Raw genomic sequence first — 26,385 nt, 5'->3', positions numbered from 1 at the left:
AAAAAAAAAAAAAATTTTTTTTAAATCCTCCAGTAGGTTAACTAAATGCAGAATAACAGTAAGATTACTTGGCTGAAGTGTCTGTATTTACACAAGAACAGTTTAGAGCAGGGATGGAGTAAGGGCTGAACGTGACTCTCAGATGGAGGTCCCAAATGAACAATATCCAAGCTGCGTAACGTCACACCTCAGTGCACAGTACCATCCCTACCGCTTCGCATCAGACAGAACTGCTACGGCAGATATACCCAGGCACAACACACTCTGGTCTCCTGCCCCTCAAACCATGTGGCGCAACAATGAATACAGAAGATGATTTTCCAAATCTGGCCCTCTCCATTACCCAATGCTCCCTCCAAACCCACACTCCCTATGCAAGAATGTCCCCTACCCACCCTGCTAATGGCTCTCCACACCTAGCCTCATGTACCACATCACACAGAGTGCAGCCTCCTGAGTCCCTAAAGCCTAACATCTCACCATGCCACATCAGTCTCCAAAAACCAAAGAATTAGCAGGTGCAGCTTTTAAAAGAAAGCACTGAAACAGGGCTGTAAAAGGAACAGGAAGCAGGCAGGAATTCAGTATGCAAAAGAAAGGAGGGGTCAAGAAAAAAGCAACCGCATGTGGGCCCTGAACATAGAGGTTACAGGATGGATATCACTCCTTATTCAACAAATTGGTATTTACATTCTAGCAGCCCAATTTAACACTCAGTAAAAAATATTAAATATTGTTATTCTAATAAAAGCAGACTATACATGCAAAGTTAACAGGAAAAGTCATGTAGGCAAGTGATTTCCAGCCCAATTTGCTATTTGGAAGATTCTACGAGACATTAACAAGAAATCCTGGTAATTAGGAATCTATTAACAGGAAGACACTTTAGAATTGGAGCTAAAAAGCTGATGGATTTGGCAGGTCTCTAGCTCGAATAATGGTACAATCCATGAATCATTTTGTCAATTGTTACCATCCAAAATTCCCTAAACAAAGACCTGTTGTTATTTCTTGAAAGCTCACAGTAGTTCACTGCAGCTCACCTTACCAAACTCAGCTTTTGCTGAGAAGATCAGGAGGAAAAATATAAATATTATCTCTGTTTCAGAGAGGAATTGCAAGATTCCGCCCATTACTTGCCTTCACATCCTCTTCATACACCACCTCCCAAATGTGTATACTTGCTACTTTTTGTGGAGTTTGATTTAGAGAATGTAGCAATTCTTTCTGAGAGTTCTGGATGGTAATGGGGTTTTCAGGTATCTCAGTTCATCACCTGGGCCAAATGCAGTCTCAAGCCATGAAAAGAAACAAAATAGACAGCTGTTAAGTAAACAAAACAAAAAATAGAAAGTTGTGTTTGCAAGCCTCTCGCTATTTCTTTATTAGAGACTCTTATATCTTGTCTGCCAATATATTATGGRCATATTGTATGTGTTTGAAAACATAAAAGAAGCCAAGGTGGAAGACAATAAAACAGTATCTACTTATAAGCCTCTGTTTTTGCACGTAAAAAACTGACTGCTAAAAAAGAAACTTAAAAAAGATATTATCTTAAATACTGTTCTAACAAATTGGTGGATGTACTACAGGTTAGTGCAGAGCCAGAATGTGAGGTACTGAAGTAAACATGAGTTGCTGAGCTTTTCAGTGAATGCTGAAGCAGCAGCCTCTTTGAACCTGAACTTTCCATCACACACGCATTTCATACATCTAATATTCCAGTAGAAATGTAATTTGATGTCTTTAGAAAACAATACTTCACTATGACTTTAAGTTATGCCCCATGGGGGACCATTTTCCTCCAATCTGCTTTGTTTACTACCTCTGCTGCTTCCAGTGAGCTCTTTGATAGACGCCAAAGACGACAATGAGCTCTTTAATGCACATTTTTGGATGGCTGAAGACAAAATTTTCTGCTTCTTGGTATAGTTTCCCAAACGATCATGATTCTTAAAGAATTCATTACTGTGTAGTAAGGGAATCTGTACTTCTGACAAATCATATTATTTACAATTTATGGAGAATAAAGATTATAAAGGAGAGGTACTTCAGTAAGCAAAACAACACACACAAGGAACACCTTCTGCTCTAATTTTTATTTTCCCTGGTGACCTTGTTATCCTTACCCTTAAGCAAGAGAGGGGTCATTAGCAAGTCACCCTCTTTGAAGCAGGAATTGTGACTGCACTATAAAGTACTTGGATATCAAAAATAAAAGCATTCAGAGATTATTAGGAAAGGACAGCCTTTTGAAAACATGATAAACAGCATATGTTTATCTTTTCTTTGGACAATCATACTGTATTATTGTTGTTTTTAAAGTAGCAGCTATAGATTCCAGTGAAGATCAGGGCTTCACTGTAATGGTTCCTATCCACATATATAAAAAGAGGTGCTCTGGATTTAAAGAGCTTATTACTCACTAGATTTAATTTCCAAAAGGAGAAAGAAGAAAGGCAGGTCAAGCTACTGGCACAAAGTAACATACTTTGAGTTATGTTAGCAGCATATACAGATATGAAAAAAAAAGAAATCATCTGATCATTTAAAAAAAAAATTGGAACTCTATAATAAACATAAACTCATGTTTCAATTAGTTAATTACACACAAAGGAATGTGTTTTAAGAACAGGAAACATAAAGGCATAGTAATGATTTTAGAAATGTGTTTTGATCCTACTGTTTCTAAAAGCACCAAAACTTCCTGTCTCGGCTACATGCATAACTACTGTCAATGACCACCATTCTCAGGCTGGATTAGTCTTTTCAAAACAGATTCTTTTGTTTGTATTTTCTTTATCTTAGCAAAGGTATTGTAAGCTTTGTGATGCGCCTCAAATCCCTTTTTTAACAGAATAAACTTTTTTTCTTATAACACGATCATGACAGACCTGCTGAAAACACATCTTTGTTTACAAAGGAACGATTTCAGTCACATATTTTTCTACTGACAGTCCAACTAAAAACAAATAAAAAGCCTTCTATAGAGTTATTTAAATAAATTACTGTAGTTTTTCTATTTTTGATAGGAAAAAGGTCATGTCTGTTCTCCCTTAATGCAGGCATCCCAATTGCCCCAGATAAAATTACAATTCGTCAGTAACACAATTATTTGCTATTTTGGTGATGTGAAATGTTGAACGTGTAACATGGAGAGGTCCATGACAACGGCACAGACCACGAGTTCACTCTGCAAGCACCTGTGCTGAGAGAAGCTATACTGGACTTAGCTACCTGGCCTGCTTTGTCAGAGTTTACAGACAACCCACTGATACAGGCAGAAAGTTTATAGGAGGGCTCCAAAATCTGTTCTAGGCAAAGTCAGCAGAGGAAGCTCAGTCTGCTGCCAAACAAGCTGTGGGGCAATAATCTCAAGCCACTGTGTGGTAACAACCAGATTTAAAAGAAAACATCTGTTTGTGATCTACTTGTTCCTGGGTTCACTTCCACAAATTGACTTTAAAAGATACTGTAGCAGGTGTCGTATTTTAAACACAGCATAGTTTGATGCATCTACTCACAAATGCGGATTTAGACACATCATGACCTAGCACCTAAAGTCCAGGTGACAAATTTATTCAGTTTTTTGACTGCAACAAATATACTGTATACCAGTACACTATATGGACTGGAAGACTTCTAAGCATGCTCTGTCACAAAACTTTTTTTCCTTCCAGACCTCTCCTGACATACCCATGAACCGTATTTATAGGCAAAGGTTGTCTCAAATAACCTTTCTTCATCTCATCTACCTTAAAAATACAGCTACTATGACAAAGAGAATCTGATCTTATAACACAACCTATTCTGTCATTTGTGATTTACTAGCCATTCCCAATCCACTGTGGTCCTTATCATTAACACTTCCCTACAGTCCTCAAACATCTCTTTTCTGTATCTTGGAAATTATTACACATCTGGCATGAGCTCACYATCTCTTCAGCACTAGGCCCTCTTTCAAGATTCAGGGCTGACTTGAAACTCAGTCATTTCAGCTTACATAAAATCTATGTTAAAATGAGATGCAATTGTTAGTTCTAAGTAATGTTCGCAATCAAGACTGGTCTCAAACTCTGCACCTGTGAATGATTTGCAATAGAAAGTCTTTTCTGACTTTAAACCGCTCATGTCTCATCATTAAATTATTATGGAAACAATCTTTAGCAATTATTTTGCATACTTTTTTATTTAAAAGTACTACTCATGCGTTATTAACTGATGAGTAAGTGTAGAGTTATCTCCTTATTTTTAAGGAAAGGTTTTTCCCATTTTTCCACCTATCACATTTTCTACCTATCACTACAAAGCAGTACAGCAAAGTAGAACTGGGCACAAGAAATGCTTCACATCCCCAAAAATATGCCGCACAACCCTACTGGAATACATGACCTAGAAAAGCTTTGAAAAGAAGTAACAGAAAAAGGGTATTGCTTTGTAAGGAAAAAATACATGAGAATAAGGATGACAGGTATAGAACTAAACTGTTCAAGCTCATTTGTGAAACCTAGTTATATTCAAACACCAACCTAAAGAAACTGTAGCATGTTGGGTTTTGTTGCGTGTGGCTTTTTTTGTTTGTTTTTGCTCTAAGGCACAATCTCCATAGCCTTTTAATAAAGATGAGGCCAGCCAACATACATAGGTACTCTCAAAATTCCCAGCCACATACCATACGCACAGGTGAGGACAGAACATAAGGATGATCTTTACTTAATACAGTCATCCGAGAACCACGCRGAACTGCTTGCTGCCTCCCAGTGCCTCTAGCAATGTAGATGGAGAGCAACTTTGGCTGAGATAAAAGCTGTAATAGCTTGGTGTAATTCTGGTCTCAGACAAYGCAATGATGCAGTGAATACACAGTGAACCAGAAACTATACTCACTGTGACATTAACCAAAAGCAGCAAATAGGTTTAAACCAGTGTAACTGCAAGTAAGATTAGCTCAAAGTCACAGGAAGAATGGATGATGCTTTCCCCTGAAGTTTATTTTACATTACTCTAAAATTAGTAGTTAAAGCTGTCAGCCTCCATGCAAGAACCTTGTGTTTGAAAGGAAGAAATGAGAAGACAGGGAGCTTAGGCATGGAAGAATGTTCCAAGCAGGGAGAAGTACCACAGAGACGCAAAAATGAGATGTGATGTAGGTGAGTCTTCAAGAAATATATGGAGCATAGGCTGAGTCAGAAGAAGTCATAGTACTGACAACAAACTCGAGCTTAGTGTGAGGTGAAGGCACTTGAAAGTTGCAAGCTGGACACTACCTGGGAGGGAAGGAACCTTTTTAACACCAACACAGTGTGGTTAATATCTTTCCCCCAGACACTATATCTTGGTATGCCTCTACCTGTTAGACTGAAGAGCTCTCTATAAGCAAATTCCTGTTGCATCCCACAGTCAGGTTGTCTCATAACCTTCTCTTACTAAGCTAGACAGATAGAGCTCTTTAAGTCTTTCTTTGCAAGTATGCTTCTTACTGTGGTACTTCTCTCACAAACTTTTTTCTCAGCGTTCTTCTTGAATAGCATACACCAGAACTGGACATGATATTTAGTACAAGTACCATTGGAAGACAAAAACAGAGATAGCATAGCTTCTTACATAAAGTTCCCTTGCATAGAAATAAGTTTTTTGCCACATCATTTAGCTGTGAACTCATGTTCAGCTAAGTTTCTTCCAGAACTATTGCTTCCCAACTGAAAGTCTTCCTTCCCTGAACTCAAACATTTTGTTTCTGAATGAACTTTACACTGGACTGTATTTCATTCCAGTTACCACTGTAAGTGTCGTACACAAACTTCAGTTCACTTGACAAGACCTTCTTCCAGAATCCCCAGTGACTGGCACTTTTTCAAAAGTATGTGGTTTAATTGTAGATTTAAGGCAATAAAAGAAAAAAAAAGGCATTGTAATAGTTAATTAGACTCAGAGTTTGTTTCTATTTGCCTAACAGAAGAACATATGTATATACATATACGTTTTTAGAACTGTTTCACTAAGACCCTAAAAATATCCCACAAATATGGCCAAAATGGTCTAAGTTACGTCACTATTACAGATAAAAATATGCCTGAGCTACATTGGTTCAACAGGACTGTTACCTGCTTTCTCTACTGCAAAAAGGATGTATAATTCACAGAGAAAAAAGGTAAAAGCACTAAAATTGTAAAATGCATGATGCTTTTTAGATTTCAGTTGCAAAGTGCTATCATTTGAATGGGTTTTTCTTTAGGTCAAGCACCAAAAGGCTTTACTGAAATTAGGATTACCCGAGATATGCAAGTTTTTCGCAGGAGCAATTGTCAGAGGAATAATCAGAAAGCTTTGACACATTCCCTCAACAGAATGGAGGCCTTGAAAAATACTAATGTTTTCTGTTTGCAGGATTTACCAGAACTAGATACAGAGTTTACTTTGCAAAACACAGATGAGGGTGTAAACTTATTGTATCTATACTTAAGAAAAAAGTAACACTGAAATTCAAATTATTAAGGGCAGGAAATAGTTTTTGTTCTGTGGACAGAAGCTTCGTATTTCCAACAACAGCTGATGGGGCACATTTATGTATCGAGGATTTAAACTGGAGTACGTGGATTAAAAATTGGTGTGGTTACACTGTTTTACTCTGGCTGAACATTTATTCTGATATTGTTATATATATTTTGCTCAATTCCTACCCAGAATGTAAAGGCAATAGAGTTAGAAAGATTATTCTGAAAAACTGTAACAACAGAGCCATGATCAGTGTATGAGGAAATAGTACAATCACAAAATAAAACAGCACTCCCAACAGGACTACCAGCAAAATATAGTTTTTATCTCAAGGTTTTGTGGTCATTTCAGATAGCATAAAATCTCTTAGCCTGGTGTTGTATGCCATCAGTCTGGCAATATTTTGAAATCAGCCACAAAAGAACACAACTTCATCGAATCTGCACTGTTAATTAGAGAATGTCATATAACTCTTCCAAAGATGCTATGAATGCAGAGTTGAATAAATTCAAAAATTGATGAAAGTATATTGCAACGGAAACTCAAGGGATTCTGTCAGTTTATTTTAAGAGGTTGGCAAACTTTCTTTATTTTTTATTTTTAAGCAAACATTAGCAGGCTGAACGGGTCAAAGAAGGTTGGATGGAATAATTGAGTAGAGTTTAAGAACATGAGCAGTTTGTTCTTGCTGATAAATTAGACAGCTGCTCTGAATTACATTTCATGCTGTTTTCACACAACAGCTAATTTCCTCCTGCCAATTCCAAAGCTACTTGGAACTGTACGCAATTAACTCCACCACCTTTCCTTTATCCTTCAAGAAAGCAACAATTTTATTTGCTTACAGTTAGTTCTCTACATATTTTCTTCCCCTCTCCTAGAGCATTATAAAAAAATACACATTTGAAATACAGGAAATGCATTAGCAGTATAATACATGCTCCAAAATGAGTAAGGTATAATATGACGATTTTATGAGGAAAAAAAAAGAATACATTCTTGCACTATGGAATACTCGTTTCCTTGCAGGCTTCAATGAACTGTTTTTGTCATTTTCTAAATATTTTAGATCTCAAAGTGTATTTGTTCTTGTATTTGGAAAAACAGTCCTAAATATCAACTTTTTTGTTTTCTAAATACCATTTATACTTAATCTTCAACCTACTTTCAGTTAACATTGTGCTAATTGTATTACAACTAGATGCAATATAAAGCTAAAATCCTTTTTCCTGGAAAATTTAGGGGAAAAAGAGAACAAGAAAGTCCCTGTGATAAAGATCACTGATCAAGAATAACATTGCTCAGCTGCTATTTAATACAAAGACACAAATGAAACACTTTTAGAAAGAAGTACCTTAAACGGTACAATTGATATGTACCRCAATAGATCCTTTAATGAATGACTATTAAAGTCCTTAAAAAGGGAAAGCAGATTTTGAGGGGACAACCATTAAAGCACATGCTTGATGTTAAAGACAGGATTAAGTCCTCCCTCCTTTCACAAGTTTGAGTGAGACAGGTTCATGTGCAGTGCTGTCATGCTGAAGAGAAGGGGGCATATTAGTTCATCTGAAAGAGACCTCTAAGAACTGTATCCCCAACCCACAGAAGTCAGCTGTAATTCTTCCACTGACTTCAATGGACTGTGTTTAGTTCTATGGAATCAAAAAAAAGAAAAAGTATTAAATAAATAATAAATGTATTCAACCAATATAAAGTCTTATAGTGCTTCTCTCCTCCAGGAGGTGAAACMACCATTAACAGCAAGCTCATTTAATATGTTTTTTGTAAGCTTGGTAATTCTCTTTTTGTCACTGTTATTAAAAACATCACAATAACATATATAATTTTGGTTTATAAGAGATCTTTCATAGCAACAAAATTCTGATAGTAAAGATAAAAGCAGATTTTCAGTTATTCTTGTAGTTATGATGTCATTAAAATAATGTATTGTCCTGCAATTTAAATTTCATTTTGACATTCCTTTAGCTAATTGTGTGGGCAAATGTTAAATCAGTTTCAAACACACTACCTTCTGAAGGTTCGAAATAAGATGTTCCTATAACAATGGTAAATAGCTCTTTTCCCTGTTCTCTTTACTGTTCTATTTAAGCCATTTTTTAATTTGCCTCAATACATTTTCGATACTAAAAAATAAAAACAGGGGAGAAGAAAAAGAATCCCATTTCAGATTGTGCTAAGTCATCAAAAAATGGAACATATGCGAGCTGAAAGCATTTGCACCAAATCATTAACCACACCCTCTCATTTCAACCAACTTTTTCAGGAGCAAGCAACATTTGAATAATGTCTGTTCACAGACACTGTAATTCAGCAGTACTGACCCACAATGATATGAAGACTTCTCTCTTTACTTGTTCAAAATGCTGAAAGAGCATTTCTAAAGCATGTATTCAGCTGGGGAATAAATTTATCCCCAAAAGACACAGACAGTATTCCAGGTGAAGTTACTGGGAGCTGTGTTCCCTTACTCAGGCTGAATTTTGGCCTCAGATATAACCATTTTCCCATGATGTAAGTACATAATGAATTAATTTTACAGTTGGATATATTTCACAATTATTAGTGTTGCTACCTCCCCAGTGATACCTTTCTTTTGACAGGTCTCAGGACAGACACAGTTCATGTACAAATATTTTAGCTAGAGTCACGTGAGGGCTTTGACACAAAATCCAAGTATAGTAGCTTAACTAACAGCCATCGGCTTGCTGAGATAACTATGTAGACACTCTTGACTCACCACAAATGCAAGATAAAGTGACTTAGCTTAAACCTTTTATTTATTTATTTTAAACCAAATGAATTTCAGCTTTAAATTGCTATCCCTCTTGCACTTATCATGCTTTCTGTCAGCTTTAAAAGCCAGGCATATAAACTTCTAACCCTAACCACTGCAAAAATGTTTTCAGGAAACAGAAGACCTTTTTAAAAATAATGTACATATATTAGTATGACAATTATTATGTATTATTCAATACATATTAGTATTAAAAATATTTGTGATGGCAGTGGGGAGCCCCCACAAGTGAAAACCAGGTCTCAAAATACCATGCTGTTGGCATAAGACAGTCTTTTTTTAATCTTTTCTGATTTTGGACTGGCTACTGCTTCTTAGTAGAGAAGGCACTCATCCCCCATGCACAGCTACTATTTATCTTTTACATCAGGAAAGCAGAAGAAATCCACATTTTTTTGTTGTTGCTCCTTTAAGGAAAAACAGTCCCAACTGTATACTGCCATCCTGTATGAGAGGTCAGCCTCACTGAGATCAGTGAAGCCTTACACTCTGTGTGAGCATAAGGGTCCGCCACAGGCCACTATATAGCACTCAAACAACTATTTTTAAATGCAGCGAGTGGAGAGACAAAGAAGAAAGGGAAAAAAATAAAAGCAAATTTCTGAGACAATGACAGATCCAGTTGCATCTACTGTCTTCCAGCATCTGCTTGGGAGACTTCAAAAGCAGTTTCACAAAAGCAGTCCTTCTTTAAAACTGTTTAGTAGTGATAAGGGATAATGTAATCAGAACATGATCATTTGCCATCAGAGGAACTTTACAACAACAGAGAGTAAAATTGCTACAGATGGAGGAAATTCAAACACGGTCAGTGAACCAAACAAACCAAGAGTGGGCAATGTCAGAGGATTCAACCAAAAGCACGGAATAGTATTTTGGCTGAAGTCACCTTTAGATAGCTATGTAACAAATACAGCATACCACAAACCTGTGATTTATTGATTACTCACAGAATTTGATGGAGGAGGAGGAGCTTTTAATTAAAAGACATGATAAACTGCAAATCCTTCCCAAGCCTTTTATGAAACTCCTGCTTCAGAGTGATTTGTAGAGCCATAGCAAGGCACTGAGTCTGTACATCTACAAAGAAAAGGTGTATTCATAACCTGATTRGTTGTATTGATTTAAGTTTCTATTGAAGATAAGAGCAGTTCCTATTTTTCAGTAAGAAATAACTGAAAAAGCTACAACTGAAGAACACTTTACATTTCCTCTTGCAAAACTAACAAAGCTGCTACCATTAAATCTTTCAGAGAAATTCAGCAGATTCAGAATTACTGTAACACTTCCCTTCGTTTTATTCATTCTAATAACAAAGAGCTGATGCTTGTTTAAATGGAGCTATGTTTCCATAGCTCTAGCTATGCAAAGTATAATGCAAACATGTAACGAATGTCACATCTTATTTACAGGTGATACCTTGGCACTACAAACAGGCCTTCAGTTAAAGGAGATTCAACCTAGTAAGTTAAGCGCATCTCTGATGTAACCTCCTTAATTTCAAGGAATGAACTGGAAATGCCTTTTTGGTTTATGTGCCATTTTTTCATAGAAACACAATGAAGCCAGAAGTGATCTTAAGGAATCATCTAATAAGCTTGCTTCATCAAAACCAGAAGTCAAACACATCTGAAAGGCAGAGGGTAGAACGTAGAAGCTATGCCATAAATAGTAAACTGACTGAAACAGAAATGACATTTAACAGTCACATGAAGGAAAAGGACTTACTGGCTGTACGGGGATGAAGAAGGAAACTGTTTCATGTGTAGGCAACTACATGGAAATGGATGTGAAACTGGAGGACTGAAATACCAAGCAGAAAAAAAAAAAAAAAGTGGCTTAAACATGAAAAAAGGGGGATAAAAGCCACATCCAAAAGGAAATGAGTAAAAATCCATGTTTTTCCAAGTCACTCATAGCAATATATAACAAATATCCATTTATGAATGGAAGAAATGGCTTCTGCGGTGCTTCCCAGAAAACTGCTTTAGATCACAACATACAGGTAGGAAATGCAAGTTCAGGAACTGCAGTTCAGAAGAAACACCCCTGTCACCTTAGTAACACAGTAAGCAATGCAATGACAAAGAGCAAGCGGAATAAATAGTTTCCTTCAGCACCTCTAAGGCACCATACCGCTATCATTATCCAAGCTACCTAAAGCTAAATCAAAGCCATGTTTAATATGTGCTACAACTGCCGTGCAGGCAGCAGACACACTCACAGTAGAAAGTACTACCATCTAAACATGGCTAAGGCACAGGTTAAAACACTTTTCAGGAAGCACCCCAGTCACAATCTTGAGCGCTTCTGTGGTGTGGGTTTCTTCTGGAGCTGTTCTGCATGGTATGAATAATTATTCCTTGGAGCAACACTGCAAATAAATAACTGGACTACCCATTTATGTGATATTCAGAAGTCTCGCTCTTTTTCTTGTTCTGACAGGAAATTTGATCCTGGAACTATAAACATCCTCTCAACAAACACTTTTGATATTCCTACATTCCTAAAGAATTGTTTTCATATAAAAATTCTCCACCATCACTATCTCCATCTCCACTACCCCTATCTACTTTTTGGGGTATATAGGAATGTAAGACATTTATGCTTGGAAAACATTCCAACATTCCAGTATGAAAAGCTCAACAGAAGTASAAGGTATTATTTCCAAGAAGTGCATCTTGTACTTCTGCAATATTGAATTAACTCACAATTAAGCTAGAATAGTATTTTGTCTGAACAGGGCAATGCTGAACTTAAAAATTTCTTCTTATTTAGAGACAATTTACAACAAGGTAACTTCATGGATTCTTACTGAGTCAATCCCAATTTACACCACATGAAAAAAAAATTACATTTGTCTCGATGAAATTAACCCTGTGAGGGCTACCAAYTTGTACAGTTGCACAGCTAAAAACATGTTATCAGAAAAAAGTCTCAGAACTGTCTACCAGCTATGTCTGCAGTTGTTTTGTAAAACATAGCATTAGGAAGTGAAGAAGAACTCTTACAGAACAATATAGTTTTGTGTACGAGATACAGAACCTCCTCTGGAGCATCCCATGCATTTCGGGCTACCCATATTCAACAATCTGCTAAAAAATGAAGTGCCATAGTAGGTGTTTTACGATGATTTGAAGACTGGAGAGCCTATCACACAAAAGGAGACTAAGAAGAGCTTGGAACATTTACATGAGGAAAGGAGGCCAACTGCTGCCTACAAATATGTCAGAGAGTAGATACCAATGAAAGAAGAGACAAATAAGCTAAAAGAAAATGTTTACACAGGAATAAATAGGTATAAACTTCCCATGAATTAATTTAGGAGGAAAATTAGAAGACTATTCCTAGATATTAGAACTATCATGTTCTGTAGTATCAACCAAATAGGAGAGAGTGAAGGAAAAGAATCCTGTTGTTACTTTAAAAACAGAGCTAGTTAAAAGCATGAAAAGCATTATATAATGCAAGATATACAGTATTTCAGCTAGATGATCCAGCAAATCCTTTTCATTCTCATTACCTTTACAATGACTTGATAAACTAAAAGATAAAAGACACATCTCACTCACTACATATCCAGGAAAAACACATTACTTAAAACATTCATTACGCAGTGGGTGTTTTTGTTCCCAGTAAACATACTGCAGCATCTCATTTGCAAAGCAAAAAGCTGTCCTATCTATATCTAGTTAAAATATTACATTATCCAATACTAGAAAGTGTAAAACAGCTTATCAACTCATCATTTTTCTCCCATTTGGGAATATATTCATCATACTGTCAACTATCAGGAAGGATTCAGAATCCAAACTGAACAGTCAATTCAGTAACAATTCAGTGCTCCAACACTTGAGACTGCATTCTGTGAGGTGCTAGACTTAGACAATGCATCTTCTTCTCAACACAAATTCAAGAGACCATGTTAAAAGTAAGAATAAATGAGAGTTATTATTTCAGGGTAACTGTATATTAGAATACTTACTATTTACTGGCTATATAGTGGTAATATCACACAAGTATTACTGCTACAGGGACACAAGATAAAGTTTTCTTTCTTAAGGTCCAATATTGAATTCCATGTTTCAAGTGAACTCTTCATTAGATGTCATTTCAGTGAGTTCTGAACAACAACTAAACCAAAGGAGACATATTGCTCTGTGATTAATCCTCTTGAGATTGACATTCATTAGGGCTTGTTCTGTAGTCAGACCATAGTGTTGACACATAGTTATGAATATATTCACACTTGATTTTACGGGAAGACTGGTTAGCAAACAAGTTTTATCACTCTGTTCTGACAGAATATCCGCATTATGAACTGTAATGTTCTATGGCTCAAAATAAGTTTAATTTTCAGAATTTCAGTGTATTTGCAGTACCTACCTCATGTCTAAGCTCAGAAGAAAGTAAAGCAAAAAAAYGCAAACACATACACTATTCTAGCTTTATAAAAAAGAAAAGAAAGCTGTAATTAGTTATAGACAGTGGAGACTTTTTTTAAAAAAAACACTTTTTTTAATATCCACATTACAAGTCAGATTTGCTTTGTTTTCACATAACTTTCATCTCTTAAGTAATAAAAAACAGAACTATTCAGGCATGGTATTTTTTGTAGGGGAGAGAGGGATCTAATCACTTTCCCGCATCATTTTCCTCAGTGCTTTGCCATAATCATTATTAATATAATTGTTTTGCATTTATATAGAGTTTTCCATGCAAGGAGCTCAGGCACTTTACAAAGCATTGAAGAGGAAAAGCTCTATCCTTTAGCTTGCTATGAGATGTGCTTTAGTTCACGAGGAACAGTTAATACACGAACTGAAATCCATACAAACAAATTATACTATTCAAATGCCCTTTAAGACCTTGCATATTGCTTATTTACTGTTGACACAAAATAATCAGTGAAGATATAGTTCTGGTAACAGAGGGAAATAATACAATTCATTACACCAAAAATAATTCTTACAGGACTCTATTGATATTGGAAAGCATCTACCCCCGCACATTCTTCTTTCAGAAGGACAACAAAGCCTTCTTCGGGGGGAGGGGGGTGGAGAACACAAAAAGCTTTATTACATTACCCCACACTAATTATTAATACCCTGAATAAGAACCTTTATGAAGGATCAAGTTGCAGAAAATTGAACTCTGGGTAAGACTATTTTCTGCAGTTATGTTTTCAGGATGTAAGAGATTCTCTGCACCAATCTAAATAAAGCAATGCCTCCCTTTACCCATTGGGAATTTTGCCAGCAATTTCAAAGGGTACGAGATTTGACCTTCAATCTTGAAACAAATTACATCAAAATGTAAGGTGGATGCATTTGTCTTGATCTCATCAGGCTTTTTTCCCCCCATTTAATTTAAGTTGCGTGAATTGACTCTCACAGTGGTCAGACTGTCACCTCAAAATCAGCATCATAAGAGGTTAACATCTGTGGGGCATTCTGAACTAACCTGTCTCCCTGTGCACTGAAGCAGATCAGCAGTGCTCAAATAGTCCACTTTGCCACGCTGCTCTCTGGGGTTGGGTGACCTCCAGCAGAGGAGCAATAACATTCAGAAAGCATGACTGGGAAGGCAGGGTAAAATCTTAACCTAGAACAGTTATTTCTCCAGTTGACGGCAGCCTATACCTTCAGTTCTTTAGAAATGAGATCCAAGGTACTGAATCAGACCAAAGGTCCATCTCCCCCGTTGTTCTGACTTGGGCAAAACAAGCATCACGTGCCTTGAAAAGAGTACAAGAGACAGGGTGTGCATGAAATGATGCTTCTCTTTTTGCATCATCCAACAAACAGTGGTTAGGGACTTCTCGAACCAGAGGTTGCATCCAGACCATTGCCTTTAATAGCTACTGATATTTATTTCTCCATGAATTTCTCGAATCCCTCTGAAACTCTTAGCACTTTTAATTTCCCCCATATTTGTGGCAGTCAGTTTTACAATTTAATTGCACATTGCACAGAAGTCACTTCTTTTGCTTCAAACCTCCTATGCGACAATTTCATTTTACACCCTCAGCTCCTGCATTGCAAAAAACAAAAGAACTGTTCCCTGTGTGCCTTTTTTGCAATATTTATGGCTTTATAGGCTTCTACTGTATTTTCTCTCAGTCATCGCTTTTCCAAGCTGGAGGTCTAATGTGTTCAGTCTCCTTGCGTGGAAATGATCCATATCACTGATAGTCCTTGTTACTCATCTCCATACTTTTTCAGTTCCACCAATATGCATTTCTGAAATGATGCAACTGTATTTTTCTTGCCTTCACTGCATGCATTTGAACCCAATTTCCCTGTACGAAACTGAGAATATATTTTACCTATACATCAAATTTGGCCTGATCCTGCTTTCACTTAACCCAGTAGTAGAACTCTCACAGAGTTCAATGATCCAAAATAAAACTCTTTACTATTTTCATGCTGCATAACTATCATTTTTAAAGTACCTTAACAACTGATTAAAGAACTTCAAAATTCTAAAAAATACACACTTGGTGCTAGACATTCAGGTGGTATGAAGGGATAAAATGCTATCAAAATTAATGAAGAAATAGGAAGACATATCTGATAAGAATCTGCCAGATGCATCTTAGTTAAAAATGCACACAGCTTAATTATGCATATTTTGAAAGAATTATTTGCATCTTTTAATTCATTGTAAGGTTTTTAGAATGCACAATAATCTTTTGGATGCCAGACCATTAGGCAAACATATGAACATTAGCAGAAAAAGAATATATATCTAAGTTACTTTATATTGTCTTACCTTCCTTTTTGAAGTGTAAGTATTTATAAACTAGTGTTCTGTCTTGGATTTTACATAAGAGTTGTATTATTTATAGAAGCGGTCTTTCCTCAACTGTCAGTTTTTTTGTTGTCTTACAAAGAAATACAAACAGGCACTAAATTTAAACCACATTGGAATTAAAACATTTCTATAAGGAATTCATATATTTTTATCATGTAGCACCAGGCTCTAAGAGCTTACAAAAGAAACAACACGCAGCAAGTAAGGCACAACATGTAGCAATAGAGCAAATTGAAAAATTTGAGAAAATATCTTCTTGTCTCAAAACACTCATTATTAAAATTTAAGTTGGTCACAGGAAAGATGAGGTTTGAAAAACATGTTTGTTTCCAAAATCTCCGAAACTGTTAAACTATCCCACTCATCCTTCTTTATGCGAAACGTTTCGTCCTGGGAGAATTTCCACTCTTAATGAGTGGAAACAGTCACATTTGAAATAGAACATTTTAAGATAATTTAAACTCAAATGCGTCGGTTGATGTGAGCTGAAATTTGTTCAGGATATTTTTTGAGGATTCAAGCTTTTGTCCAGAGCTAGGACAAGGAAAATTTTTAAAATCAGTAGAATGTTCCAGGACAGAGAAACCATCTCTCAACCCAAGACCTGCAGTAAAGGCATAAAGTATCTGCTCATCGCATCTGACTCTTCCAATGACATGTATCCAGTACAGCAGCTCTTATGGGGTGCGGGGGGGGAAGGAGGGAGGAAAGCCCCTCTACCTGAGCTCCACTGGAACAGACCATCCGCTTCTTTGGATCRATCAGAAGACAGGGAATCATAGCCTTTGTTCCCCTTTAGAAATAGCAGTGTGTTATAATTTTAGCAGCAGAGTTCTGTTAAATACCACTTTGGACAGGATTTTTATTATTCATCTGCTTCCATGACGCATGTAATAATGTTAACAACTTGGTTCTTTAGCTCCTTTTCCCTCCCAAAACAACCTGATTTACAATAAAGATTTAAAGATGTACTGAAAAAATGCCATAGCAACAGTAACTTTCAGAGCTGAAATACAGCCCTACCGCACTGCATCGCCCTACAAGTGCCTTTTGTCTTCCAATATACACAAATGACCTTGGTGGTATAGCGTTAAAATAAATGACTAGAATCTGAAAATTGAAAGATATGTCATGATCCAAGTTACTTCTTGCAGACAACCCCCCCTCCACCCCCCAAAAAGGGTAATATTCCCATTAAAAGAAAGATGGTTGTAGGTGATGTGGTGGTCTAATGTGATTACTTCATCATATTTCTTCCATATAATTTCAAAGAAGGGAAGGGGGAAGAGAGTCTTACAGCTGAAGAGTATTCTAAGAGCTAAATATCTGTTTGCAGCATCTCTTTGCCATCTACGTAGAGTAATTATTTCTGATGAATTTGATGAATTTAACCAACAGAAAATGGCAATAAAATAATTATGGGAATCTTAATGACCATACACAGTCCATTTTTTCCTGTAAAACCTACCAACGACATCTGTTGGTTACACATCACCGACACATCAAAAAATCATAGACAATTTTAGTTTGGATCTAGAAAATAACAATCAGTTATTGTGTTAGTATTTCAAATCTCTCTCTATTCCCCTTTTTTAAGACCTGTATCACCTCTGAATTCCTACATCATTTCACCAATAGGGAATACACAGGTTTTTACTGATGCCTGAAAGATCATCAGCTTATAACACTGATTTTATCAACTTTCTCCACAGCTTAATTCTTACGGGGGAAAAAAAATCAAATACAACAATAAAAATGCTAATTGAGAAAGTTTTGGGAAAGATGCTGCAGACAATACAACTACATGCACAGGAAATTAATTCCGTAGATGATGTGGAAAAGATGGCTTATAAAGTTAACGAGATATTACTTAAGGCAAGAGAAACAATTAGGCTATTAACAGTGAAGATAAAGCAAACATTTTGCCATCAAATATAATGAAACTAATTAAAAGTGAAATAAAAATTAAGATATGAATATGAAAACAAAKTCAAACAAGATAAAAGGCAAGAGTTAGACTACAAAAATTCAAACCACTGCATTCTAACATGCAGCACCTAGAAGAACATGAACAGAATGTAGTTTCTTTAAAAAAAAAAAAAATCTCAAAATTGAAAGATCCCTCTTCCTTTGGGCATGGTTTGCTTTTTTTAAGACTGAAAAGATTTTATGGGTAACAGAAACAAAAGTAAAGGCAGGGGTATAAYTGTAAATAGAGAAAGCTGAAAAAGCAGTAAGCTGTGTCATGCATTTAGCTAATCCTTCCTACAATGTCTAATGTTTAAAAGGGTAGATGCTTACCTAAGATATGCTGCAGGCATAAGAAACAATACAGCTATTGAAATCTATTAGTATTAGCTTAGATTGCTTTACAAAATACTCTTCTGACAATATAAAAGCATGACAAGTGCCAGACCTGACTGATCAAATTTACATGACTAGCCTTATTCACATAACTTCGAAAAAAAAAAAAAGTGGGGGAGATTTATACTCATAAAGACTTTTTTTTAATGCTAAGGGCAGCCACACAGGGACACTGCAGAAACCCTGTTTTCAGAGAGGATTTTGTGAAGAGAACTGAAGTTCTGAATGGTCTCAAGACGCTGCACTTAACACTGTCAACAGCTCTTCTTGACGTGTTATCAACCCTCAGCTTTCACAAGTCTGTTCCCATTTTGGTCTTTTCTTCTTTCTAACTATTCCTTTGCCATTTCTTTCTTATCCTTTTCCAAAAAAACTAAAGATCCTCTGATTGTCCCTCTCCTCAAATGTTTCTGAATGATGGCACCCATTGCTAGCCTATCAGATGCTGTCTTTACCTCTCCGCTCCTGACTTCTCTCAGTCAGTATTAACATCTCAGCCTGTTTTTCTAATGTTTTCTTCATGGATGACTGGCAACAACTTCAGTCCAAAATATCTGTGAGAGCCATTTGAATTTTCAGCGCTTTCTGTTAAACCATCCCATACATGTGAAAACTTTAAGGTCACTACACACCATCTTTAAAATCTATTAAAATATACCTGGTGCCACCATGCCTACAGATACAGAACAGCTGTTAAGCAGTTTGTGTGTTGTAATTGCCACTTGCAGAGCTGACTGTAGTCATCTCACTTTTATTTGGTGCTTCCCTCTTTCTACTTCTCATAGTTTATCTTATATAACTTAGCTGTTGTCTTAAACTAGTATGTAAACTGTTTTGAATACGAATCATTTTACTATTACATGTTAATTTCCACTAGCCTAGAGCAAAGGGGCCTCATCTTTGAGGCCACATTTCAATGCAAATATAAAGTTTTAATTACATTTTTATAGGCACCAAACCACTCATAGGAGGGTGAGTGTTCCTCATGTTCAGAATAAGATGATGAGATAATGTGGAATGTCTTAGGATATTTTCCAGAAACAAGGAGAGGGAAAAAAAGAAAGAAAAAAAGAAAAAAAAACAGCCTAAAAGCAAAGTTTCTAATTGGAGAACATGCAATGAAATAATAATGCCCTCTTCTTTTACTTAAAAGTGTCCCTTGATAATTTAGCCTTTGAACAAGTTGGGGCATTGTCTGCATAACATCAAGCAGACATATAATGTTGTATAAAATATAATTGCTTAATAATGAAGTGTTGATCGGTGTGTTCTCAAGAGAAAAGGGATAAGCATTTTCTCACTAATTAGCTTTTTAATTCTCTCTTAATAGGCAGCCTATACACTTATTCTGCATGTTATAATGACCAGGTCTGCAAGGGATAAAGTCTCCCTCTTYAGAAGTGTCACAATTACTTTGCAAATCTGAATCACATACAAACCACAACACTCTCACTAACATCAACAGGACGCTAGCTAATACGTGCAGAATTCTGAATAAGCTGGTAGCGCCTAGCCGATGCAGGGCAGCGACACACAAAGACACACCATCAGGTCCTGAAAGGAGTACTGCCACACTGCACAGAGCGCAGACTGAGCATTTCACAACGTAACAGCCCTAGAGTGAGCACTGTGCGTTGCAGGCAGCATTTGCAAAGACAGAGAAAAAAAGTGACTAGAATGTTAACAACTTAATAATTATAATAATTGAAAAGATAATAATGTTACAACACGCAATGTTTTTAAGAACATTTCCCATTACATTTAATGGAAGTTATGCATTTAAATCCCAGCAAACCAAAATAAGAATAATACCCTTGATTCTACATAAGAATCCAACAACAGCCTGAATAGGTCTAGCAAACACCCTGAAAGAAATACTTGCAAAAAAACTCCTTAAAGGACCGTATCTATTTTACTACAATCTAACAGGAGATTCCACTCTCTCCTGCTTCTGTAAGAAGTAATTAAAATATTAAAGACATTATTACATTTACAGTGATTTAACCAAAGAGACTATTTGAAACTTCCAGAAAATTTCACTTCAAAAGAAAAAAAGCCTGAAATTGACCAAACAGATTATAATAAACATGAACAGCATAAGGATCACCTGTGGAGAAATACCCATGAGCATATGGTGCTACATGCATTGACTTAACTCCTTTGTCAGATCTTGTGTACTTTTTTGAGCACTGCATGGCAGCAGAAGGCTTTTCAAGGGATCTCCACTTCACAGCAGGGGAAACTGAGGAACTGAAAGAATGAAGTTAGTTTCCCAAATCACAAGCAAGCCAGTGGCAAGCCACAAACAAAGTTTCCAAAATTCCACTCCACTGTTCAAACGAGGCCTAAAATGTATGATTTTGCCACTGATTTCCATGTCATAAATGCTGATATTAGAAAATCCTTCCTCTCACCTCTCCACTCTTGGTAAGGGACTGTCTCCACAAAAACACTGAATTGGTGCCCAGAAGGTATTACTTTCAACCAATTTCACCAAATTAATGCAAAAAGCTGGACAATCTTGTTTCAGGTCCCACTAGGTTTACTTTGGTTTTATCTAAGCTCTTTAGGGAATGCATTTAAGCCAAACTGAGTGAGCTGCTTTCACAGTACAAACTGGAGCCCATAAAGAGATTTATACAGGTTTACTTCCATAGTGTGATTCATACCTTTAAATAAACTTTCTCATGTGGACAAGATAAAACTGTCAGTTGACTCCGAACTCTCCAAATTAAAAAGCAAGGTGGATCCTCTCCTCTCCAGGACAATCAGAGTCTCTTATGACCCAGCAATGCTACTTCTAGACAATCCCCTTTTTATTCCTAGTATGCTTTTAAGGGATCCCCATGGAAACTTAGCAGGTTCTACCAAAGCACAAGACCACATGGGTGGAATTTTAGAAATATTTCTAAAGAAGTTACCAAGAGAGAAAAGTTTTGAGAGACAGTATGTTTTTAATGATGGCTCTCACAGCCAGTAGTACTTTACTTACCAAGGAAGAAAATATGAGTGCACACAATGGGTGCACCCAAACGTAACTTAGTAGGAAAGATCCATTTACTTACTGTAGTGAGAACACCTGCGGAAGATCCGGCGAGGAGTCAGTGACTGGCAGAGTATGTGACAGCAGGCCCAGCGTGTGAAACTACACACTGACCAAATTCCCATCGGAACCAGGCATGCATATTCTGTTTTGTCTATAACATCTAGCTGCTTCCCAGGCAGTAGCTTCTCACAGTTAGCACAGCTAAGATAAGGAAATAGTTCTAGYAGATAAAAGGGGGCAGGGGCCCTTGGCTTACATGGGGGGAGTCCCACCTGAGCTTCTGACCTGTGTGTCTGACCCGTGCCTCCAGCAGCCTCCTGCYGGTGATCCCTGCTCGCAGCTCTCGGGTCTCCCTGATCAGCTTGGAGTGTAAGTTCTTTATTAAATCTACCCTGTTTAAACCCTCATGAACTCTGAGGGTCTCTCTCTGCAGGTATCTGACCCTCTCCTGCCCGCCTTGCGGTCACATTTGGCGTAATTGGCAGGATACTGGTGTGGAGATGCCTCTTTGGGGGCAAAAGGACAAGGGGGAGGCAGGGAGCTGCGTTCCCAGGTGGCCCGCTGTGGATTGGTGGGCACCCATGGCTCGCATGCTCGTGGGCTGGGTGGCCCCCACAGCATGGCTGGAGCTAGAGAGTGAGCCAGGGGTATTCCCAGAGTGGCTCGTGGAACTGGTTTCCAAGCTCCGGCTGGAAAAAGCAGGGCTGGTGGCACGAAAGGCAGTGGGGGATCTGGGGTGGATCTTACTGATCGTGCTCCGCACCCTGGACAAGACATTGCTGATGCAGCGCCAGCAAAATGGGCAGCTGGAAAGCAATCTCGAAGCCGCTAAGGAGGCTCGCCAACTGTCCTGAGAGGTTGCAACCGCAACCACGGATGGAGCCGAGAAGGTGGAGCACCAGTGTGCTGTTTTGGCCGCCTGCATCACAAATTGCTGGCAGCAACAGGGGGAGTGGCRAGATGTCTGTCCCCTGGCGCTGCAGGCACTGGTGCGAAAAGTGGATTGGGATCTGGAAACTTGGGATGGCAATGTCTGGGACCCTGATGAGCCCCCCAGCTCAGAGTCAGACACAGAGCATGAAAGGGAGGCAGCTGCCCGGCCAGTGTCAGAGCAGCGGCTCACCAGACCAAATGCAGCCAATTTGCAAGGGATCACAACTACTTATGATTTTAAAGCATCAGAGCTGCAGCAGGATATGCAGGGGCGCTACCAGCAGCAGCCCTGTGAAGGGTTATTAGAGTGGCTGTTAAGGTTGTGGGACGATGGGGCAGAGGTAGCTTATTTTACTAGAGAAGAGCTCGGTAGGATGGGGGCTCTGCCCCAGGATCACAGGCTGCGTGACACCCGCCGCACCTTGCAGCAGCAAAACCGAAAGGTCTCCCCTTCCTTAATGGAGTGGGTGCTGGGCACGGTGCATTTAACCTGGCCGACTGCTGCAGACATCGATGACAGGCTCACCAGGTGGACTACTACCACAGCAAGCATAAACCAGCTGTGGCAATCAGGAATGTTGTCTGGAATTTATTCCCCCGAGTTTACAGGACTGGATCAGATTCCCATGAGCAAAACCAGGTAGACTAAGATGCTGCAAACTGCTCCTTCCCATCTTAAAGTGATGGTGCTACCTATGGTTGGTGGAGGGGCAGGTACGGTGGGGGAAGTTGCAGCGTTATCTCAGTTAGCAGAGGCGTCCTCTGTTAGCAGAGATAGGAAGTCGGGAAAAAAGAGGGTGAACATGAAAAAGAAAAAGAGTGCATCACAGCACTGTGTCCCGAGACCTGCTGAGAGCAGGCGTGACATGGCGGGAGGTGCACGGTAAAGCCAGCGCAAAGCTGCTCCAGCGGTGGCTGCAGCTGCAGCCAGAGCAGCGCGCACAGCCCCYGGGGACGGGGGTTTCAGCGAGCAGCCCAGAGAGCGCAAGGGAGGGCCAGCAACACCTACTGCCCCACCTGCTGAGTACACAGAGTGGAAGCTGCCAGCTCAATATTGACAGAGAGGTGGAGGTGGGTCTCCCCCTGTCCCCCATCCAAATTAGATGATATGTAATGGGGGACCGTCGCCCTTTTATCCCAACTGAAATTTACTGGCCTAATGGGGGACAGCAGCAAGTAATGGCACTGGTGGACACGGGGGCGGAGGTTGCCATTCTGCATGGGACCGCATCCCGCCAGGGCCACTCAGTGACTGTGAGCAGCCTCCGCAGGGCTGAGGTGCAAGCCACTCCCATGCAATTAAAATTGGCTATGGGCAACTCACTCCCTGTTAAGGTTGTTGTGTTGGTGGCCCTGATCCAGGAGTATATTTTAGTCATTGATATACTCCGAGGGAAAACAATCAATACTCAGTGGGGCCCCTTTTCTTTTGGGCAGCCCTTATACATTAAAACAGCTACTACTATTTTGAGAGGGCACCCTGAATGGGACCCAGAGGAGCTCCCAGTGCCTACCACTGTTGTTAACACTAAACAGTACTGTGTACCTGGAGGGCACAATGAGATAACAGAGACCATCTGTGGCCTTTTGGCTGCTGGCATCATTCGCCCAGCAGCCAGTGCCTTTACTAGCCCCATTTGGCCAGTGAAAAAGAAAGATGGGTCCTGGAGAATGACAGTGGACTACCGCAACCTTAACAGCATAGCTCCAATGTTGACTGAAGCTGTGCCTGACATGGTGCCCACCATTGAACGACTGGCCACCAGAATAGGACACTGGCATGTGGTAATAGATTTGGCAAATGCCTTTTTCTCTATTGCCATCACACAAAAGAGCCAAGATCAATTTGCATTTACCTGGGAAGGTCGCCAATAAGGTAGTAATGGAACACTATATTGATGACATCTTGCTAAGCGGTCCCACTGAAGCAAGTCTTGTTGAGGCAAAGGCACGAATCCTAGATGTGTTAACCAGTTGAGGGTGGGTAGTGAACCCCAAGAAAATACAGGGCCCCAGCAACGAAGTCTTCTTTCTAGGCATACTCTGGTCAGGTCCCCAGAGGAAAATACCACAAAAAGCCATCGAGACCATTACTCACTTCTCTGAACCAACATCAATAGGTCAGGCCAAATCCTTCCTAGGGCTTATGGGGTACTGGTGAACCTTTATCCCACATCTCGGATACATTCTACAGTCCATACAGGCCATAGTAAGGAAGAAAGCTGCCTTTGAGTGGGGCCCTAAACAGAAGGCAGCCTTTGCTCAAGCTAAAGAAGCCTTAGGTCAGCATGCAATTCTGAGCCCAGGAAGAAGAGGAACCCCTTCTGAGCTGGAAGTCACCATAGTAGGTGACATAGCCTCATGCGGTCTGTGGCAACAGGCCTCGACCCGTAAAGAACCAATTGGATACGGGTCCAAAACATTACAGGATTCAGCTGAACGATACACCCCAATGGAACAGCAGATACTAGCTGTAGTCTGGGCTCTTCAACAAACAGAAGCGACCACAGGTCCAGACCCAGTAGTAGTGCAGACTCCTTTGCCCGTAATGGGATGGATCCAAGATGAAGGACCACTAGCTAGAAGTGGTACTGCATAAGTCCAAACCTTGTGGAAGTGGAAGCATTATCTACAACTACRCATGAAGGCTTCTAAACGAGGCATCACAGACACTCATGCATGCCTCTTAGGGGTTATCACCTTTGAGAAATTACCCTCTGAGGATAACTGGCAGCATAGCCCTCTAGCCACGATCCCAGCATCCCCATGTCTAGAAGCCCCCCCATACAATCAGCTGACAGCGGATCAGCAAGAACGTGCATGGTTCACTGATGGTTCAGCCTCATACAAAGGAGCAGAGAGGTGGTGGTGAGCTGTGGCCTTCAACCCAACTGTCAAAGAGATTCTGTATGAGTCTGGCCCAGGACTATCAAGTCAGTGGGCCGAACTTTGGGCAGTCTATCTAGTGCTCACTGAGAATGAAGGGCCCTTATTTATATACACTGATAGTTGGGCAGTGTACAAGAGTCTTACTGTATGGATGACAGTATGGTATACATCAGGATGGGCTATCCACAGCAAGACAATATGGGAACAGCCCCTATGGCCTAGTATCTGGGAAGCCTGCACCCAGCATTGAATTGCCATAGGGCATGTGGATGCCCATGCACCTAGTAATTCCAAAGAAGCCAAGTACAATGGTAAGGTAGACGCTACGGCAGCAGTTAGTGTGCTTATTGCCCCAGGTTAGCAGATGGATTCACCGTAGAAGCGGCCATCTGGGTAGAGATAGGGCCACCCAACGGGCTAGCGATCAAGGTCTTCATACCACCATTGCAGCGCAAAAGGGGCAAGACAGCATTGTCCTCACTGTACCTGCCTAGCTCCACAGCAGCTGCAGACCAAAAAAGGGATATATTCACAGAGGACAAAAGCCCAGGGAGGTGTGGCAAACTGATCATATTGGACCCTTACCAGAGAGCCAGCTGCACAGATGTCCTGACCGCTGTGGACACCTACTCTGGTGTATTGTACACACACTCTTGTGCTGCAGCTACCCAGGCTCACACCATTAAGGCATTAGTATGAATGTTCACGATAAGAAACTGTCAGTGGCTACAAAGAGAAAAACTATTACAACTCTGTACAGAGCAGCTGAGAAACAATGAACATCAGTAGAGAGAGGGGAAGAATTTCCCTAATATATGCAAAATGCTGTAAAACACTAAGACATCAAAAATTAAGATGAATATCAGGGAGACTATCACATGAACAAAATTGGAGTGTTTTCTTGGCAATGTGTCTTTAGCTATTTTTGAAGCCCTGTACAAATTTAGCGATCTGCGAAATCTCTGTTCAGCAAATATCTATGCTTCTTTAGCTGCTGGTTCTTCAGGCTGCCAGTGCTGCAAGA

General features: G+C 39.2%; 1 protein-coding gene and 1 long non-coding RNA gene across 8 annotated transcripts in view; both read right to left on the bottom strand.

The window, feature by feature from the left end:
• The window catches only part of TPK1 (thiamin pyrophosphokinase 1), a 319,620-nt gene that overhangs the window by 278,117 nt on the left and 15,118 nt on the right, over positions 1-26,385 (bottom strand). The window lies entirely within an intron of this gene.
• On the bottom strand, positions 7,777-15,371 carry LOC112976415. The gene is made up of 4 exons (XR_003257019.1): positions 14,956-15,371; positions 11,042-11,116; positions 10,264-10,393; positions 7,777-8,150 (listed from the first exon to the last, which is right to left on the bottom strand). It is a non-coding gene; the product is annotated as an uncharacterized LOC112976415 (long non-coding RNA).

This window comes from Apteryx rowi, unplaced genomic scaffold, assembly GCF_003343035.1.
Source record: "Apteryx rowi isolate R43461 unplaced genomic scaffold, aptRow1 scaffold_725, whole genome shotgun sequence".
NCBI classification, from domain to species: domain Eukaryota; kingdom Metazoa; phylum Chordata; class Aves; order Apterygiformes; family Apterygidae; genus Apteryx; species Apteryx rowi.
This window is presented reverse-complemented; position numbering and strand designations above follow the sequence as displayed.